This window comes from Podarcis bocagei, assembly GCF_964188305.1.
Source record: "Podarcis bocagei genome assembly, chromosome: 15".
Taxonomy (NCBI): domain Eukaryota; kingdom Metazoa; phylum Chordata; class Lepidosauria; order Squamata; family Lacertidae; genus Podarcis; species Podarcis bocagei.
In genome coordinates, this window is record NC_138141.1 from 2,298,110 (window position 1) to 2,311,843 (window position 13,734).

General features: G+C 43.8%; 1 protein-coding gene across 8 annotated transcripts in view; it reads left to right on the top strand.

Annotated features, from left to right (window-relative positions):
* Positions 1-10,989: 10,989 nt before the first annotated feature.
* Positions 10,990-13,734, top strand: part of SORBS3 (sorbin and SH3 domain containing 3) — a 97,577-nt gene continuing 94,832 nt past the window's right edge. For 6 of the 8 annotated variants that reach the window (XR_014002290.1, XM_081171396.1, XM_081171402.1 and 3 more), the window contains exon 1: positions 11,051-11,091. The gene's annotated coding sequence lies outside the window, so the exon portion shown is untranslated. Of the gene's footprint in view, positions 11,092-13,734 lie in introns of all 8 variants that reach the window. The other 2 variants (XM_081171404.1, XM_081171398.1) reach the window with 2 other exon arrangements.

Here is a 13,734-nt window from a genome sequence, read left to right on the forward strand (position 1 = left end):
ACAAATATGGACAAGGCACAAAGACAGATAGTAACTAAGGATGGAAGACTACCAAAAACTTTCTTTGATATGGCTGAAAATATGGACTTAGTTGATATCTGGAGAACGAAGAGAGGGAACTTTCTCCTCCGAGGCCAAAATGACATGGACAAGAATTGACCAAATTTGGGTAACTAGAGGACTGGCTCCGAAGATTAGTAAAGTTGAAATTTGCCCTAAGACCTGCTCCGACCATAATGCAGTGAAGATGGAGATGAAATTGATGCCAGTTGGTTCCTTTAGATGGAGGATGAACGATACTTTGTTTAGGAATGGCGAATTTACTAAGAAGGCCCCAAAAACTTTGAGAGACTATTTTGAGCTAAATATGAGCACTACTGTGGAAAAAAGAGTAATCTGGGATGCAAGTAAAGCAGTCATGAGAGGATTTTTGATACAACAGAATGCAATTAAGAAGAGAATGCAAAATGAGAAAAAAGACAAAATTTTGGAAAAAATAAAGGAAGGGGAGAAGAAATTGAGGGCGAAACCAAAGTCCTAGGAGATTTTGAAAGAGATAAAGTTATATCAAGTACAATACATGGAAATGACCAATCAGGAAGTAGAATGGAAGATTAAACAGATGAGACAAAAGACATTTGAATCAGCAAATAAGTGTGGTAAATTGTTGGCTTGGCAAATGAAAAAAAGACAAAAACTTAAGACTATTACGAATTTGGAAGTAGAAGGAAAGAACATACAAAATCCAGTGGAAATTAGAAAGTGCTTCCAGAGGTATTTTAAACAACTTTATACACAGGAGAAGCAGAAAGAAATGGACATTGACAAATTTTTGAAAATGAATGGACTACAAAAAAATTCTCAAGAAAAAAAAATTAATGTTGAACTACAAAATAACGGAACAGGAAGTGGAAGGGGCCATTCAGAATATGCAATTAGGTAAATCTCCAGGACCGGATGGACTGACCTCAAGATATTACAGATCTTTGAAAGAATGAGTAATACAACCTTTAAAGGAAGTCTGTAATGAAATACTGGAAGGGAAAAGGGCACCAGAGTCATGGAAGGAAGCTTACATCACACTTATACCGAAAACAGAGACTGAAAAGACACATCTTAAGAATTACCGCCCCATATCATTGCTTAATGTGGATTATAACATTTTTGCAGATATTTTGGCTAAAAGATTTAAAAAGGTGTTAACGGAAGAAATTCATAAAGATCAAGCGGGCTTTCTCCCGGGCAGACACTTATCTGACAATACGAGGAATATAATTAATATTTTAGAAAAACTACAAGTGAAGATTAATACCAAAGCAGTTTTGATATTTGTGGATGCGGAGAAAGCTTTTGACAACATTTCTTTGAGTTTTATGAAGAAGAATTTATTGGGGATGGGGGTGGGTCAAGGTTTTGGAAACGGTATAAGTGCAATTTATTCAGAACAGAAGGCCAAATTAATTCTGAACAATGTAGTGACGGAAGAATTTAAGATTGAGAAAGGAACATGACAAGGTTGGCCAATCTCTCCATTGCTTTTTATATCGGTCTTGGAGGTTTTGTTAAATATGATTAGAAGGGACCAATTGGTAAAAGGTATACAAGTGGGAGCGAAACAGTACAAATTGAAGGCATTTGCTGATGATTTAGTATTGACTTTACAGGAGCCAGAATCTAGTACTAAAAGAGTATTAGAATTAATCCAAGAATTTGGTCAGGTGGCAGGTTTTAAGCTGAATAAGATGAAAACTAAGGTATTAGAAAAGAACTTAAAAGAGATTGAGAGAGAGAAGTTTCAGAAGGAGACAGGACTGACACTGGTCAAGAAAGTGAAATATTTAGGGGTTAATATGACTGCTAAGAATGTGAATTCATTTAAGGATAATTATGAAAAATGTTGGACTGAAGTGAAAAAAGATTTAGAAATATGGTCAAATTTGAAGCTATCGCTGTTAGGCTGAATTGCTGTGATAAAAATGAATGTATTGCCAAGAATGCTGTTTTTGTTTCAAACACTGCAAATTTTGGACAAAATGGACTGTTTCAAGAAGTGGCAGAGAGATATCTCCAGATTTGTCTGGCAGGGCAAGAAGCCTCGTATAAAATTTAAGATATTAATTGATGCCAAAGAAAGAGGTGGATTTGCCCTGCCAGACTTAAAACTTTATTATGAATCAGCCGCTTTTTGCTGGCTGAGAGAATGGATGCTTATTGAAAACACGGACGTTTTGGATTTGGAAGGTTTCAATAATGTATTTGGTTGGCATGCATATTTGTGGTATGATAAGGTTAAAGCACACAAAGCGTTTAAAGATCATATAGTAAGAAAAGCACTGTTTAATGTCTGGATAAGATATAAGGATTTGCTAGAAAATAAAACCCCAAGATGGTTGTCACCAATGGAAGCAAAGGCTCAGAAAAAACTCAATATAGAGGCCAAATGGCCGAAGTATTGGGAAATTTTAGAACAAGAGGGTGACAGATTAAAACTGCAGAGTTTTGAAAAATTAAAAAACAGAGTACGAGACTGCCTCCATTAATATCAAATAATGGAGGTGTACAATTTGGATAAAAAAATTGGCTTCCAGATGGAAAAATCAAAGTTGGAAACAGAACTGTTAGACCCTAAAGTTAAGAATTTTTCAAGAATGTATAACTTGCTGTTGAAATGGAATACTCAAGATGAAATGGTGAAATCTGCTATGATTAAATGGGCACAAGATGTTGGACATAATATTATGATGGCTGACTGGGAACAGTTATGGACCACTGGTATGAAGTTTACGGCATGTAATGCCTTAAAAGAGAATTTAATGAAAATGATTTATAGGTGGTACATAACACCAGTCAAGCTTGCAAAAATCTATCATTTGCCCGATAATAAATGTTGGAAATGTAATGAAACTGAAGGTACATTCTTTCACCTTTGGTGAACATGCCCAAAGATTAAGGCATTCTGGGAGATGATCTATAATGAAATTAAAAAGGTATATAAATATACCTTTCTGAAGAAACCAGAGGCCTTTCTCCTGGGCATGGTCGGCCAATTGGTGTCAAAGAAAGATAGAACTTTCTTTATGTACGCTACAACAGCAGCAAGAATACTCATTGCGAAATACTGGAAGACACAAGATCTACCTACCAGGGAAGAATGGCAGATGAAGTTGATGGACTATATGGAACTGGCGGAAATGACTGGCAGAATTCGAGACCAGGGAGAAGAGTCGGTGGAAGAAGATTGGAAAAAATTTAAAGTATACTTACAGAAACATTGTAAAATTAATGAGTGTTAGAAGGATGCGGGGATGAATTAACATGGTTTTAGTAGAAATGCAACAAAGAATTAAGTAAAAGTTGATTCATATTGGGTTAAATTGGAAAAATTTAAGGTTAGATCGTTAAAACTATAGAATCAAAATTGAGAAAGATGGGAAGAACTTGCTGAAATAGTGAATTGAACTAGAATACAAAAAAAGGGAGGTGTGAGGAGGTCAATGAAATAAGTTAAGGAAAGGCAAAGACATGGAATATTGGATGTGTTTTTTAGTTTTTTTGTCTGGTTTTTTTTGCTGTATTATTGTATGGCTTTTATATGTTTTAGTGTTTTGTTATTGTTTTTTTCTACTTTATTGTTATTTCTTTTTTTCTTCTGTAACTTTTAAATTTTTAATAAATATCGTTTAAAAAAAAATCCATAACAAAAAATAGAGTAATGTGTGGTTTAATAGTTCATCACTTGCTTCTCAACTTTTCTTACACAGATCATTTGCAGCATATTGAGCTTATGGTCCTACAGTCTGTTCATAGAATCATAGAAGCTTAGAGTTGGAAGGGACCCCAGGGGTCATCTAGTCTAACCCTCTGCAATGCAGGAATCTCAACTAAAGCATCCACGACAAATGGCCATCCACCCTCTGCTTAAAATCCTCTAAGGAAGGAAGCATTTAGAAAAAGAGAAAAAGATCTGTACTTCTTGCACTCTACTCTGCTCCCTCTTTCCTCCTGCCCAGGACAGCCTTGCCCTCTGCCTGCCCCTCAGAGCCAGCAGGGGGCTGGGGGGGGGAGAAGCTTCTCCTCCTCCTCCTCCTCCTCCTCCTTGTCTGTTCTCCAGCAGCTGCCCAAGGGAGGAGGCCAGCTGTGGCAGCCATGGAGAGGCAACTGAATATTCCCTTGCAGCTCCGCTCAGCCTCCTCCCCAAGCTCAGGGGCAGCAGCACTCGTGGGGGAAATAGGGACACTTGGAGGGCGTGCAGCCGTGCATATAGCAGTTACAGGATTTCAGCAGGATGTTACAGCACATGCACTGATGGGAAACAAAGCAGTATATTTGCCCTTAAACTTTTGCAGGAGCAAATAGTATTGAAAGGGGCATCACGTATAGCCACCCAGTTCCCACCACTGCATTTCAAAGGTCATTTGCACAGCGCTGCACAACCTGGGCTGCTGAAACTAAAGAGGTGAGTCCTTGTGTGTTCTAGCTCTGGTTCTGGCAAAGGAAGAACTCTCATTATTTTCCAGAGGAACATCCATGAAGCACTGCCAAGAGCCAGAGAACAGCGCACTGCATCCACAAGAATGTCTAGCTGCCTGGCTCAATGCCCCGTGGGCGTTTAACTTGGACTGCCTGTCGCAAACACCTCCATTCTGAAGGTAGGGTCAGCTGGAATGAGAACAGAAGGGAAAGATGAGATAATACTCGCTGTGAATAACAGCCTGGCCAACCATCCCGGGCAATTCCTGTTCTGTTCATTTGTTCCATGAGTGCAGTTCAGGGAATCTCTCAGCTGGGATAACAAAACTATGGAGATCAGCCAAGGCCCAAGAAGGGAGGGAGGGAGGGCATTTTGTGTGTTGGGGGGCAGAACATTCATTACTCATCTGAAATCTGCCACTTAAAGGACCTGGCTTGCATTGGGGCTTCAGCATGTCTGAAAGCCTTATCCCGTCCCAGATGGAGAATGATTGACATTGCTTAGGGGTAAAGGAAAGGCAGTTTGCACATGGTCAGCCACAAAGCAAGAATTGTGCAATGATGTGAAGAGAACCAGCCCTTAACTCTGTAAGCACACTTAACTTGCACATGGATGCTGCATAATTGGTGTATATTTGGTCACGTTTTCTTTTAAGTATGATTGCATGTATTTATTACGGCTACCTCTTTGGTCCCAGGTGTTTTTGCACATGCTTGCATTTCTGTCACCAGGTGTGATTTGTACAAACAGGCACACTTTGCAGTTACACACGTCTGCACAAATGCACAAAGTGGTGCTTCTCTGTTTGCAAACTTCTGTGAAAATGTGTATGTCACAATTCCTCCTTCTCTTGGGTTCAGCTGAGCTCCTTTCTGTTGAAGCCTGAGGTATATAAGGATGCCAACAGGAGACTTACCTTGCTTAAGTACATTATGTTGGAGAGTACGAGTAACACAACGTCTGGTCTCAGACATCTACAAACGACTGATAAACCTTGAGGAACGTTCAATAAATGACCTTCCTATGAGTTGGAGCAAGATCTTAAAGTACAAATAGATGATGGATCTCACTTTGGGATAAACCTTTTAAAATCAAGTTCAGCATGGATTAAGGAATTGTCATTACAAAAGCTCTCTCTTATCAGCCCAGGATCCATTCCACTGTGTTGAAGAGTGTGTCAGGTTATTGGAAAATATCTTCACTTGTGGTGGGGATGCCATGAAGTGTGGGATTCATGGGTGTTTTTTATAATGCTATTAGTTTTATTACACAATGGGCTATGTAATTCTCTCCACAACTGGCTCCCTTAACTTTATTTTTTAGGGCAAGATAGAGAGTTGTTGTTTTTAAATATTTTTATTGGGTTTTATAAGCAAGATAATGTTATACAAATAAGTATACCAACTTTTCTTGTGTCATTTGTATATCACAAAAATAGCATAATAAATGTGGAAAAATATCTACAACATATGTTTCATTATTAGTGGTCAATGTATAGATTCTTGAATTGGTTCATGAATTGGTTTTAAACAATTAGGAAGAAGAGAAAAAAGGGGGAGGGGGAATGGCAAGTGGGGTTGGGTGGTTATGCTTCTATTATTCTACTTAGTATGTGTGTGTGGGGGGGGTGTCAGCGTTACTTGTATGGGTTCTCTTACTATTCTCTTGCGTGGCAAGGCCCCAGTCCCCGCAGTTCCCACAGAAATAAACACACAAACACAAATATGTTGGGTTAGTGGGATAAATTAGGCCAAAACTTTATTGGTTACAGATGTGAGCAGTTTGGCTTAGGCAATTGGCTGAAGCCAGACTATATCCTGACTCCTGCCCGTCTGCATGAAGTCTCAAAAGGGTCAACCATCAATAGGGGGAGCCCTATGATATACATCAGACATAGGCAAACTCGGCCCACCAGATGTTTTGGGACTACAACTCCCATCATCTCTAGCTAACAGGACCAGTGCTCAGGGATGATGGGAGTTGTAGTCCCAAAACATCTGGAGGGCCGAGTTTGCCTATGCCTGATATACATCAATTAAGAGCTCCCCCAGGGTCCCCGATGGGGTCGTGGCATGGCCCTGGCCCACGCCCAGGCTTCAGACAGGAACCACACCCCCGGATATGGGATACCCTTAGCATGGAGGGGCAGACGGAGGCAACAACCTCCCCTCCCATAACAAGGCTTACCCAATGCCAAGTGGAAAAATCCCTGCCCAGTCCCCACAACCAACATTAGTCATAGCAAGGCCATAGTCAAGCAACACAAGAAAGCGGGTGGGTGGGCTGGGAGATCCGCCAAAGTAGACGATGGAAGGCTGCCCCCAGCTGTGCCGTGGTTTAAATGGCAAGTAGCCATGCCCCCCCCAGCCAACCCGATTGGTCAACCGGGGGGCATGACGCGGCTGGGCAGCCTTGTGACATGGGCAGCATCCCTCTGCCCACTGCTGGGTAACACAGGTCCCGGAACCCTCCCCGGAAAAAGGGAGCTGTCTTGTTGTATTTCCTTGGTGAGGTTGGGGGTGGCTTAGGGTGTGGTTGGTTGTCTTTGGTTGGCTGTGGCGAGATAGAGAGTCGAAGAGCAGGGAGCTGATAAGTCATTTCTAATCAGCAGCTATTGCAACAGTAGTGTGACTTCCTTAGGATAATTTGCAGATCAGTTGCGCTGCAGAAAGCATGCTGGGGAGACCACGCATTACAAGGAACGCAAAATAACTTTAGCTAGAAAAAAAAACTCCTTTACACTAAATATATCAATAGCATGACCGACCAACCCCCAGGGTACTGAGAGAGCTAGGTGCTGCTCTTTATATACTATACCCAACTGCTGACACAGCTTGATTAACACAACTTAACAGCACCTGCTATACGGCTCCACGGCTGTAAAACCAGGTCACGTTATTTGCTCTGGCCCTTAAAGACATACACATCTTGTGGAACAATAATGAACCTTCACATTTAAAGAGACCGTTTAACATAAGGCCTCCTCCTCCTCCCAGAGGGGAGGGGTTGTGAGCGGGAGCAGCCTTCCGTGGCGGCAGGGAGGCATATTTGACTCCCTGCATCTGATTGCTTCAGCTGCCGCGGCCAAGCCTTCCAGCTGACCAATAGGGCCGGCAGGTGGGCGGGGCTAGCAGCATTTAAACAGCCGCGGCAGCACTCAGCTCAGTCTGTTCCTGCTTTCTTTGGATCTCCCTCCCTCTTAGGTCGGCTTCTTTTTGCATATTGACCTTGCCATGGACTTCGGTTGGTCACCTTGGTTGCCCAAGGGGCCTGGTAGGACTTTTTTATCCATTTGGCAAATTGGCACCAGCCTCTTGGTTTTTTCGCCTACCTCGTAGCAATTCGTCACAACTTTCTGGTACTGGCGGTTAGGCATTGGAATAGGTGTGCTGTGTTGGAGAATTGGGTATGTGCCATCATCTACCCCTCCTCTTTGGATATTCCGTTAAAGGAATCTGGCAGTCGTGGATCCTGTCCGATGCCCTGATGGTGGCTAGGGCCATGGCACGACCCCCGGTGACGTCATGGGGGAGCTTCCAGTTGTATTTGCACCAACAAGCTCCTCCCATTGATTGCTAACCCTGACATGACTCCCGGCTGTGCGGGTTGGAGTCTGGTATTGCTGTTTCATCCAATGCCTAAGCCAATACTACTCACATGCTGCAACCAATAAAAGTTGTGGCCTAATTTTGCCCATTAACCTAAAATAATGTGTCTGTGTGTCTTATTATACTCCTATGCGGCTGGAGGCTCCTCGACTCACAACTATAGATTCCTGATACTAAAAAACCTGGGAGGCAGGCACTGTTTGAGAAGCCGACAGGTAAGTGCAAGTGATGCAGGGCCAGTGTAGAAATGACTCATTTTTGGCAGTATGGCATGATTTTATTGTTTTTACAAACATGGAGGAATATTGCTGGCTTTTGCCTCATGTTTTTCATTGCCTGTGGGCATCATGAAAAGCGTGAGGAGGGTATAAAAGCTTAATGTAAAGATCTTAATACTGACACTATGACAGTCTACAACAATTTCTGTGTAATGATTTCATATATCTTCCGGGATTATCTGTTATCATTTATGCTGTATCTGAATGTTGATTTTTTAAAAGCGATTTAATATTTGAAACCTACATTTTAACAGTAAAATTAAACAATCTAAGAACAATCACAATTCCTCTCCTTCCATACATGCATGTGTCTGTTTATGAAATGTGGGTTTAAGTGCACAGGTCAGGATTCCTGTAAGCTCTCAAAATTTGTATTTCATAACCAGACAGAATGAACCAAGCCCTGTGTGTTTGTGTGTGTCTCCAGTTAATGATTTCAATGTTTTGGCTCAATGCCTTGGCTATCTGGAACCCAGCCTCACTCCCACACTGTTCACTGGAAACACAAGGAGACCTTGTGCAAGCTGTAGGTTGGCATTAACTTGAACTATGGAGTTGTGCAAATGATGTTGGCATTACGGGTGGGCCTTGAGAATCCAGATGGGCAGGGAACTATAGGGCATTGCTTCATAGAAAGGACAGGGGGGGGAGCCACCTACTGAAAACCCCAAACACAAAGGACTAACAATGTCACCCGTCATTTATATAGGTCTTTCGGCTCCTCCAGACAACTTATTTATTGAGGCACCATCCTGATTTGCTTACATAAAGCTTATGCAGAGCTTGATTATACCCTGTCTTTATTGTGCAGCTATTTTGCTTTGTCTGTGGGGCAATTAATACAACAATAAACATTCAACCAGGTTTGCTTGCATGGTGCTTATGTCTTTCCATTAACCATTGTTCATCCCATACTTTTCCCGTCCCATTTCTAACCTTCAAAATTTCCATTGAATGAAACACTTTAGTCTGCTTTAATTGTGCAAAGCTGAATTTCCTGATATGCGGTTGAAGCCCTCCTGCAATATACTGCCTGTCTGGAGGCACCCGTATGTAAAGTGTTTTGCATACAATGGCTGCGTTCACGCATCATAAAAAGGCAGAGCACCACTAAGCTGATGCACACTGCTTGATTGCACCTGCTGTGCTCCCCTTCTGGTGCAAGCCAGAGAAACAAGCCAAGAAGCCACAATTAAGCTTGATTTCCCACCCCTATGGGTGGTTTGCTTCTTCCTAACAAGCCAGACCAGCCTTAAACCCCAATCCCATGTTCACATGTCACAGGAAGCTAACATACGTTTCTCCAATGCAAATAGGGACATCCTACTCCGTGATGATGATGATGATGATGATAATTTTATGATTTATACCCTGCCCATCTTACTGGGTTGCCCCAGCCACACTCGGCAGTTTCCAACATACATAAAAACATAATAAAACATTAAACATTAAAAAAAAACTTCCCTGTCAGTAATGACCACCATATTGCATAGGGGAACACAGGAATCTGCCTTATACCAAGTCATACCATTGGCTCTTGTCAAAAAACCAGAAGCCTTTTTACTAGGTATAATAGGTGAAGAGTTACCAAGAGAAGATAGAAGACTTTTTATGTATGCAACGACGGCAGCAAGAATGCTACTAGCCCAGAGATGGAAGGAAGGAAGGAAGGAAGGAGAGTACCAAGAACACGTAGGTGAAACGGATGGAGTAGGCAGAGATGGCGAGACTGATGGGGAAGATCCAAAACCAGGAGGATCAAGTCTTTTCTAAAGACTGGAATAAATTTGTAATTTATTTAAAAGGCCACTGTAAATAGTTAAAATCTTTGGCAGGGATGTAAAGTCACTTGTAATGTGAACTTTTTTATGGCAATTATGGTTATAGATAAGGGTAGATAAGGGTAAAAGATTCAGTGAATTTAATCTTAAAGATGGAAGCATGAAGGGAGGGAAGGAGGTCTAAGGGTTCGAAAGAACGCTGTACAGTGGCACCTCGGGTTAAGAACTTAATTTGTTCTGGAGGCCCGTTCTTAACCTGAAACTGTTCTTAACCTGAAGCACCACTTTAGCTAATGGGGCCTCCTGCTGCCGCTGCGCAATTTCTGTTCTCATCCTGAAGCAAAGTTCTTAACCCGAGGTAATATTTCTGGTTTAGCCAAGTCTGTAACCTGAAGCGTATGTAACCTGAGGTACCACTGTATTTTAATGTTTGAAATGGTTTTGTTTTATATGTATAAAATTTTTCAAAAACTTAATAAAAAATTATATACACACACTAATATAATAATATAATATAAATCTCTCGCCCTCCATAAAAACACACCTGGAGGGCATCCGGGATGTAAAAGCAGCCTTAAGCTCTTCCAGCCCCGGAATGTGGCGCTTTCCTGACAGGCCTCCCGTGCTCCACGCGTGTCTGTGGGAATCCCCTGGCATGGGCGTGGCCAAACGGGGGGGGCGGGACACACCGAGTTATCTGTGACGCAGTTGGCTGGCTACGTGTTTTTATTTCTCTACTTGGCTGAGGGGCCCCGCTGCGCGTGGACGCGGCACGCCAGGAGCGCCGCCGCCGCCGCCGCCGCCTCGGGGCCTTTCCGGGGCCTTCGCGCGCGCCCCTCCTCGCGCCTCCTCCGCCCGCACACTCGGCGCGGAGGCTCCGCGGGAGAAGCGGCGCCTGGCGGCTCCTGCTCCGCAAACCAGCGCGGGATCCGCCGCCGAGATTTCTGCGGGAGGTAGGACCGGGCTGCGCTCGTGTGAATGAGCCGCGGTTGCGGGTCCGGGCGGGCGCGGAAGGGGCGCGGAAGGACGCCTTCTCGCTCGCTCCCCGGGCGCGTCTGAAGGGGAACCCACGAGTTGCCTAGAGGTCGCGAAGACTTCCCGGGTGCCAGAAGGGATTTTTGTTGCAACCACATTAATATGCCGTCAGTTAAGTGGATTCCTATCCCCCCCCCAATGCTTTTTGGGGTAGAGTTGTGGTGATTTGGTTGCCCCTCCGCAGGTGGAAAAATAACGTTCATAGAGGACGTAGGAGCAAGTGAAGTGGCCCTGACAGGATTGAAAAGAAATTCAAGAGGCACTTACTCAGTCCTCCCGGAGAGGAGGCGCACCGCCGACCAGGCTGCCTGCGAGGGATGGTGTCCGAAGGGCCACATTCACCCCGATTTCGCCTGCTGTCCATTTTCTGCAAGTCTAACTAAATTAGGAAAACAGGAGCGGGGGGCACAGCAGGGTGTTGGAAAACCTAGCATGGAAGCGTAGATATCCTGAAAGCTGTATGGCAAGTGGAAGGTGTTTTATTTTACAGGCAGATGAGCTTTGAAGAAAATTGTACTTTGTAGGTGCAGCAAATGGAAGTGGACCTCAGGGCTGTTTTCTAGCTACCAAAGTGGATTAGGGTTTGGGAACAAACTAGAAATAAATATTTCAATGGAACATTAAAACATATATATCTGTGGGGGAAATTGTGGGTCTGTGCTTGGCAGAACTTGCGTATATGATTGAGTATATTGGAACCAGCCAGACCTATGCTTAGATCTGGTTATTTATTTATTTATTGGGGCATTTATTTCCTGCCCTTCTAGTGTAAATATACCAAGCAGAGTGGCTGACAACATATCAAAATTGCAAATGCATTAAAATAGCAGAAAACTCTACAGCAGCTAAAAAATCCTAAAGATGTTGGGCTGGATTCAGCTAACCTGGTGCACTAGAAGGCACCTCAGGGACTCGCACTGCTGCAGTGATCCTCCTGCTTCCCCCAAATCTGCTCTGTTGTGTTGGGAGAACCCGCAGAACAGTTCACAGGGGGGAGAGGGAAAATTGTTCCATCTGATAAGCAGAAATACTTGTGCTGATGGAATGGCTGTATTCATGTTAAGGCCTGGAAATTGCATATAGCCAAATCCTTGGAGCCGCCCTGTGGCTGGCAGGTGGGTGGGGTGGGTGCGGGGAGAGGGCGTCTCCAGCACTCCCACAGCCGTGCCCACAGCGGGACTTGCCCAGCACGCAAGGCCGGGAGCTTCAAAGCCCTTTTTGTACTGGGTAACCACGAGTGGCCCTGGCGTGTGAAGAGCTTTTCAGCGCTTCGCCTTGCTTGGGTCTTGAGTTGCACAGTTTCAACCAGCCATCCTTCAGCCATGTACGGTTGAAATTGCCCAAGTCACATGCGTGTAAAACGAGAGTTTACTGTAATAGAGGAGGAGCCGGCAGGAGCATTAATGGCTACCTAGAGTAGTACAGGCAGTGGATTGTCAAGGCGACAGCAAAGAGAAGAGCAGAGGCCTTGCAGGCCTGTTACACCTCTAAGAAGTACAGCCACCGCAAACCCCCAGCCTATATCATCCCAGTGTATTCACAAATCAGAATCCTCTTTGGCCTCCTTTGTCAAAGCGTCCACACTAGGTGCTCCTCAGTCTGTTCTTGAAATGCTCCAAGGAATGAGATTCACCTTCATTCCCAATTAACCATTTATTTCACTGGTACTTAAAATATTTCTTCAGTTGCCCTTTTCCTTTTATTTAAATGCATCATTGCTTGTTTTGTGCTTAATTCATACTTTCATTTTTTGATGACGTCTGTCCGTGTTCTCCCATCTGGGGTTTCCCCTCTTCCTGGGCTGCTTATAATAATCTTCAACTTTTCCTTTCTACAGTGGGCTTTCTGGTGCTCTTTATCTTTCTAACCCTCCTCAGAATTCTTTCCAGTTTGTCAACTTAGCAAAGGCACTTCTGTTTGCTCAGAGGGTCATGGGGTGGTCTGAAACTGGTGCAATTTTCATGGTTGCTCTGCAGCAAATTGGCTTTTGATCTAAGGTCAGGAGACTCGTAGATTTTGTTTGAAAAACTCCTGAGATGCATCCCCCCCTTTCTGCTTCCCGCCTCAGTGTTTCTACTAAAGAATAGGCATAGGGCCGCCAACGCCACACGCTTGCAAGGGGCTAAATTTTAAGTAAGGGCAGCTATTCTTTTTGTCAGGAGCCCTGCAGGGCCAGGAGTCCCCACCCATTCATATGTGACCATCCTTCAAGGAGAGGATCTGTTTCCTTCTGAGCGCCTTCTGGGGGGCAGGAGCAGAGGCCAAAATGGGCAGCACGGTCCCTGTATTTTCCTCCTTTGTACAGGAGGCTAGTTTCTGCAAATGCTCACACAGCCCTGACCAACTTCTGCCCAGGCAAAAGAGGCACCCTCAGATTTACCAGAGCACATTCTAGCTAGGCAGAAGCACACCAGGGGGGTGGGCAGCAGCAGGAGGTGCATCTGCCGAGAGTCTGTTTCAACTTTCTACCAAACCATGTAAAGCCTTCTCCTGCACTTAATAATTATAAAAATAATTTATTATTTCTACCCTGCCCATCTGGCTGGGTTTCCCCAGCCACT